Here is a 7342-nt window from a genome sequence, read left to right on the forward strand (position 1 = left end):
ATATATTATGATTTGAAAAATAAATCAACCTTACAGCAAAATGGATTTACCCAAGTTTGAAGTTAAGCGACACAATTAGCATACGTAAAAATTTGCGAACGCTAAATTCGGAGACACACGGTTTGCAATCAGCTTCTACTAAAACTCTACGAGGCCTACGGCGTAGCACTTGCGTTTCGCGACAACTTCGACACTCGCATATAATTGGCTAGTCTATCCAACCAGGGTGGCTAGCCGAATGGCACAAACGCTCACGAAACGCTCACGAAACGAAGCGCTAGTAGATATCTATCTCTATCGCGCTTGCGTATTGGCGCGACAGAGCCAGCGGCGTATCGCTTTCGTTTGGCGTCGGAGAAATGCCATTCGGCTACGGGGCCTGGGTATCCAACGTGACAATCGCTAGCGTTTCGTAGCGTATCGTAGCTATCTCTCCTTATCGCTCTTCCGTTGCGACAAAGTCAGCTGAGTATTGATCACCAGCAGGGCAATTATGGTCTGTCATTAAATATATCTCTATCGTCTACCGAAAGTGGAATTATATTGTAGCTCAAAGCATACTAAAGTTATAAATCGGGGTTTAATAAAATGAACGCGTCGATAGATAAATGATAAGTGTGTGAGTGACCACTATTGTCTTTTATAAAAATCCATTCAATAGCTGCCTTTATTTCATTGCGGGATGTGTTTTGGAACAATAAAATGCACGGATTTTTCAAATTGACAGCTGTGACACCTGTCAAAGTTTGATTTGACATATTGACAAATGTCACATACACCCGAAAAACATAGAAGTCAAAGATGAAAGTAAGTTGTGTGTTGTAAAAACTAAAGGAATTCCACCAAAAATGGTAAGTTTAATGAAATAACAATACTTAGTATATTAATGGTAATATTTGGGTTCTTGTAGTTTGTTACATTATTAATTGCTTTTGTTATATTTTTCAGTTGATGCAAGACGGACAAGCAGGCAGGAGAATGATAGTGAAATATTTAAGAGGATTCGTATCCGGGAGCACAAACGTTTACGATAATATCGTTATCTCTATCGCTCTTCAATATTGGCGCGACAGAGCCAGACTGTGTTTGAATCGGCGTCTAGCGACGGCGAATTTCCTCTGAGCAATTCAGTCAGGGTATGCTGCAAACATACCAAGGAGCCAACAAGGAATGTTGCCTAGGCTTGCCGCGAGAGATGTGAAATGCCATGACACAAACAGATTTTAAGTGGGCATGATATATACTCAACAACAGCGGGCACTACAAAGCTCTGGCATAGAGTACCTAGAGCATGGAATGAGGTACATAAATTAAATATTTATAAATATTATAGGATGTTCTTACACATATTGACTGAGCCCCATGTTACGCTCAAGACGGCTTGTGTTGTAGGTACTCAGACAATGATATATATAATATACAAATACTTTTATACATAGCAACAAATCGCCTTTACCGGGATTCAAACCCAGGACCGCGGCTTAGCGAGCGGGGTCACTACCCGCTAGGCCAGACCGGTCATCTTATGCGAATACTATAATTTCTAATGGTTATGTAGCTACTAGCTGACCAATATAAACAAAAAAACTGAATGACATTTCAAACAGATAATTCTTAAAATTTATAATTGAAAGAATGATAGCGCATAAAGGCAGTATAAACTTCCATAACTTAATTCTAATTAACACAAGTCTTATAATCTATTGCCTCAAGCACTAGAGGCCTTGGTCACTTTTTCTTTCATATGTGTAATTTATTTCGGTTTTAATTCCATAACTTAATTGATACATAATAACTATAATAAATGTCTCTTGTTAATCATATATATATTTTCCCAAATCCAGTTTCTAATAATTGTTGCAGGCTACCATTGCATAGTTAATTATGATGTGGCTTCTTCTTGTCATACTTTCTACAGCTGCAGAAAAAGAAAAACAATGTGACAGTGAACCATACTTCGGCCAGTGAGGTGTAATTGAACTAAATGCCATAAAACCAACTTGTTTGATATAGTTTGAAATAGGTCCAGAAAAGTTATAAGTGTGAGTGTTACTTTTGTAATAATTAAGCTCTTTAGCGTGCCTGCGTGGTGACGGGTTAAGAATTTCACCACCCCCTTTCTTCCCGTGGGTGTCGTAGAAGGCGACTATGGGATATGGGTTAAATTGTGGTGTAGGCGAGAGGCTGGCAACCTTTCACTGCAATGCCACAGTTTCGTTTTCTTTTAACCCCTTATTTGCCAAGAGTGGCCCTGAAACTTTTGTGGTTTCATGTGCTCTGCCTACCCCTTTATGGGATACAGGCGTGATTGTATGTATGTATGTATGTTAAGTCCTTTATTCAACATCGTGAGGAAACCGGACTAATCCCAATAAGGCCTAGTTACCCTTCGGGTTGGAAGGTCAGATGGCAATCGCTTTCGTAAAAACCAGTGCCTACGCCAAATCTTGGGATTAGTTGGCAAAGCGGACCCCAGGCTTCCTTGAGCCATGGCAAACGCCGGGATAACGCAAGGAGGATGATGATGATTCATAAACATTTAACAGCCCCTCTAGCACAACTTGCCCTTTCGCGCGCGAGTCCATACTTGAAGTCGCGTTTGATGTATGGACTCGCGCGCGCGACTAGGCAAGTAGGCAAGTTGTGCTAAAGGGTCTAATGTCCAGTTTGGCTTAGCGCATAGTGACCCTACCTTCTAAGCAGATATTCTAGGGATTGTATATGTATATTTGTCCCGGAACCATGGATGTTTATTTTGAATATTATATACTTACATCATATGACTTATTTAAGATGGTTATTCATCATTAAAGTTACCATAAAAGGTGACCTCTCTAATTTAATTTTGTTTTTGTTTCAGTCATGGTATATTAGAAAACACTCAAGATGTCGAGGAAACACAAGAAGTTGATGTCGAAAGAAAGGTTACTTGTTAGATTAGTTTGTTTGTTTTTGCACTTCTTCGTTACTTTATATAAACTGTATTAAGTTGTGACAATAAAGATTATTAATTCAATATTTTTATACGACATACATAAAAAATATGGAAATATATGGAGAATGGCTCTAATTTCCAGTTATCTGAACTTGTGAAAGTTTTAACAGTGCAGAACTTAATTTTAATGACCGAAGAGCTGGCGACTTCCTCACACAACTTATCAGCATTGCGGTACAGCGAGGGATAGAATGCCTTAAGGGTCTATTTTAGACATTAGATTTAGACAAAGATTATGTACATTTCTATGATGAAAAATAGTGTACAGATGTCAGTAATAAATGGTACCTATTTTCTTTAATTTATATTTTTTTGGGTTTTGTAACACAACAGTACAGTACATTTTAACTCAGAACCCATATACAAATGTCTTAAGTACATTTTACACCTACTGTACCTGAAATTTATATACTAATGTTTTTTGTCAAATAAAAAAAATATTTTATTTTGGAAATTGTATTATTTACCTATTTCAAATATTCTCGTCGGCATAGAGGTAACTATCAGATTTTATTAAGGCTGTATGCAGTGTGATAGTAAAACAAAATAATGTCCTAAATAATTGTTTATTGTGTACGCTTGCACGCCAGCTCTCGACAACAGCCAGCAGTTCATTGCATCATGCTTAGATAGGCCGAGAGGCACCTCTTCCATAGTTCCTCTTGAACCACGAATTTTCTGGAAGAATAAAAAAGAAACAGGTACAGGCAACCAATCTGAATCCTAGGCCACGGTAGGATTCTTTTACAGTAAAATTCAAACTAACTTATATAGCAAATAAAGCACAGTATCAATAAGAAGGGGTTCTAGAGTGGTCTAGGATGCTAATTAGTTGACTGTAACTGTAAGCAGCAGTTTAGAAATTATTGTCACACAAGAAGTCTATTTTTAGGTTGTCCTACTTGGTTCAAAAAATGTGGCAAATTATCAATATAAAAAGAAACAGGGACAACGTGTCTGGTGGGAGGAGAGAGTAAAGTTGAAAGTGAGTTCATACCTTATATAAAGGGAACATGATGTTTGAATTGCCTTAACTGACCTAGATAATAACTTTATTTTCATAAAATAAATGATGGTATATTCTGTGGAAGTGTTAAAACTACAGCATACTCCTATACAATTGGAATCCACTGGAACAGAACAAACACACTGTAACAGTGTAAAATTAACCATAAATAGTTGTTCTCCATTGTGTAAGTTTGTCTATTTATACCTAATTTTAATTTAATATAAACAGTTTAATAATAACGCGCTGGTGGCCTGGCGGTAAGAGCCTGCGACTGTTGATCCGGAGGTCGCGGGCTCGAATCCCGGATCGTACCAATGAGTTTTTCGAAACTTATGTGCGAAATGTCATTTGATATTTTCTAGTCACTTTTCGGTGAAGTGAGGAAAGCGGACTAATTCCAATAAGGTCTAGTTTACCCTTCGGGTTGGAAGGTCAGATGGCAGTCGCTTTCGTAAAAACTAGTGCCTATGCCAAATCTTGGGATTAGTTGTCAAAGCGGACCCCAGGCTCCCATGTGCCGTGGCAAAACCGGGATAACGCAAGGAGGATGATGATGATAAACAGTTTAATAAAAAGGATAATTGCAATCAAGTTTACAAATTATAAACCTGCTTAAACTTAGCTACTTAAATCATTTATGGGGCAATACATATCCTTTGTAAACAAGGTACTAAAGACTTTCATTCTCAGAGGTACCTAACTGATTAACATATCAACCAAACAATAGCTACCTACCTATCTCACTGCACAATCAATAGGTACTTATAGTGATAGTGCTAATTATTTTTTCACCACACCAACTGGTAAAGGCTTTCTTTGCTATTCGAAAACAGATAGCAAAATTGCATTTTATCCACAAGGGGGCAAAGTAATTTCATACGAATTTTAACTCGATGTCTTTAATCTGGCTGCTAGATTTTACCTATAAATGATGATGTTTTATAGTCAGTATTTTGTTCGTGTTGGTGTGGTGAAAAATTTTGTGTTTCACTCGGTGGCAAAGTTTGTTTAACCTTCGTGCCTTGATACCCTCGCAACGCTCAAGATTCCACTTTTTGAACCACTCGCTACGCTCGCGGTTCAATATTGGAACCTTCCGCTTGCTCGGATATCAATATTGGCACGTGCGGTTAAACAACTACTTTGCCCCCTTGTAAAACAAATAACTATTTTATGTCTAATGGTTTAGTAGGTACTCAAATGACTTACTTGCCTTCTGTTGACAGCAGATATGTACAATGTCAATTGATTGAGATGCTGGGTCATATCACAGTAGTCTACCAAATGGATGAGCCATAATCTTGTCTAGTCTTGTGTTGGTAGTTGGCACTAGCTCTGCTAGGGTGGATAGGTAATTAAGAACCTAAAACAAATTAGTAAAATAAAATAAAATAAAAAAAGCCTTGTACAAATACCAGTGGCGGCTGGTGAAAATTTCTGCAAGGCAACACTTAGCAAAAAGAAACCTGTCTTAACATTAGATACTTTACTATAGGCAAGCCGGTGGGAATCGGCTTGTATGGACCAGCCTTTGCTGACAAATACCTACTATTCTGGTAATTTGGATCCAATTTAGTCCCATAGATCTATCATTAAAACAAATAAGTAATCAGAACAGCTGCAATTTTTTCAAGTTGATATTTCTCCTTGGGATATAAATAAATAATTATTTTGCCAAAGTAATATCTGATTTTGTGTGTTTGATCAACAGATATATTAGAGTAGGTATGGCAAAGATACTTTTGAAGTGCTTTTGATAACAATGATGATGCTATGTGGGAGTTTTGTGAAATGATGATGTTTGCTTAAAGTAGCTCTGTCTGTCTCTAACATACAAACTTTTACATTAACATTAGTTAGGCATCAAGAATGTATTTACTTAACTAGATACACTGCAATCATGTCAATTTTATAAATAGCTTTACCTTAGGGCACTAGGTAATCCATCATGGTTGTTAGATTTGTGATTCTCGGCGTTAAGTTGGGGAATGTGAAATGCACTGTCGCCTCATTAAAAACTCTGTAAATACTTATTTATGCCATTTCTTCATCGTACTTATCAGACGGGTTGCGAGCGTCTCTTGAAGCGTCTGTGTATTGGAATTTTCGACTAAATTTTCTTCTACAGCGGCGTCGAGTAGGTATAGCATAATTTGACTTTCCTGCAAAGAAATTATGAGAATAGTATACATAGCCGAACTTTCTAACTAATAAACTTCCAATATAATCATGGAAAACGGATGCTTACCGGATATTTATACTTTAAAATAGATCGATTCACTAGTTTTACTTGGACGATAAAGCTTATCGTGACCTCAGAACCACTTAGTTAAAATTAACTCCCCAAACTGTCAAAATGGGACGATCTGTCAAATGTATCCAACGAGCATGTTATGCGAATTGACGTTTATCAGCTCGGTCACTTACTGCTATAAATGTATACCTAACTTCATACTCTAACGAGCCAGCATGTTAAGAGCGATATATATCGAAAATTACTGTCATTTTATTGAACCCTAACTGTCAAATTATCTCTATCACATTTCCATGCTTCGCCCGCAGTATATCACCACATTGAGTTAACGACTGTCACTTTGACTCGGTGCTCTAACCACTTACCTAACTGGTTAGTCAGCCTTTACACTCATATTGATTGAATTATTACTGCAAATAAAATAAAAATTCTTAACGGGATCAAATTAACTAGCTTCAACTATTTGTATGAATAATTAACGCGAAGGAAGCCTGTAACTATTTGGAGATATAAAAGTTTATTGCAACAGCTTAATTTGATTAATTTTTAGCTACTCTTCTATTTCGAATGGTTTGGTTTTAGGAAGCGTTGAATATTTTATATTACTTGTTTATTCAACCGCTTATAGTGCCAACTTTCTAGACGTAAAATATTTGCTTGGAATCAAGTGGAATAATTGAAAACCCACGGCACTACTATCATACATTTTCAATGTTTTTTTGGTTAGATACTTACACATAATTATAATATACCAGGACATCGTGCTAATACTAAGATACACTTATGTGTGAACATTATTATAGTTCAATATTCTAAATACAACAGTTATCTCCTGGTTGAAGATATGGCAGTCTATGCACTGCGATTGTGATTCACATTTCAATTTGACATTAATTCTCTATGTACTCGATCGTCTTTACTCGAACTAAGCAAAACTCACACCAAATCATACTATGGGTATTTGCCTACTTACTATTTTTGTAGACAGAGAACACCAATATCACAGGAAAAAATATTCGAGACACCCCAAATAAAATTCCTTTTTTTATGCGATAGGAATCAAACGAGCAGATAGGTCGCCTGA

General features: G+C 36.9%; 2 long non-coding RNA genes across 3 annotated transcripts; one reads left to right on the forward strand and one right to left on the reverse strand.

The window, feature by feature from the left end:
• Positions 1 to 486: 486 nt before the first annotated feature.
• On the forward strand, positions 487 to 3194 carry LOC125225702. The gene is made up of 3 exons (XR_007177005.1): positions 487 to 1301; positions 1864 to 2042; positions 2861 to 3194. It is a non-coding gene; the product is annotated as an uncharacterized LOC125225702 (long non-coding RNA).
• A 285-nt stretch (positions 3195 to 3479) lies between these two features.
• Positions 3480 to 6440, reverse strand: LOC125225783. 2 transcript variants are annotated; one of them, XR_007177016.1, is made up of 4 exons: positions 6253 to 6440; positions 5930 to 6166; positions 5214 to 5367; positions 3480 to 3673 (listed from the first exon to the last, which is right to left on the reverse strand). It is a non-coding gene; the product is annotated as an uncharacterized LOC125225783 (long non-coding RNA). The 2 variants fall into 2 exon arrangements; XR_007177015.1 differs by having other exon boundaries at positions 5930 to 6440.
• Between the last annotated feature and the right edge of the window lie 902 nt (positions 6441 to 7342).

The sequence above is a fragment of the Leguminivora glycinivorella genome, chromosome 4, assembly GCF_023078275.1.
Source record: "Leguminivora glycinivorella isolate SPB_JAAS2020 chromosome 4, LegGlyc_1.1, whole genome shotgun sequence".
In the NCBI taxonomy this organism is placed as follows: Eukaryota; Metazoa; Arthropoda; class Insecta; order Lepidoptera; family Tortricidae; genus Leguminivora; species Leguminivora glycinivorella.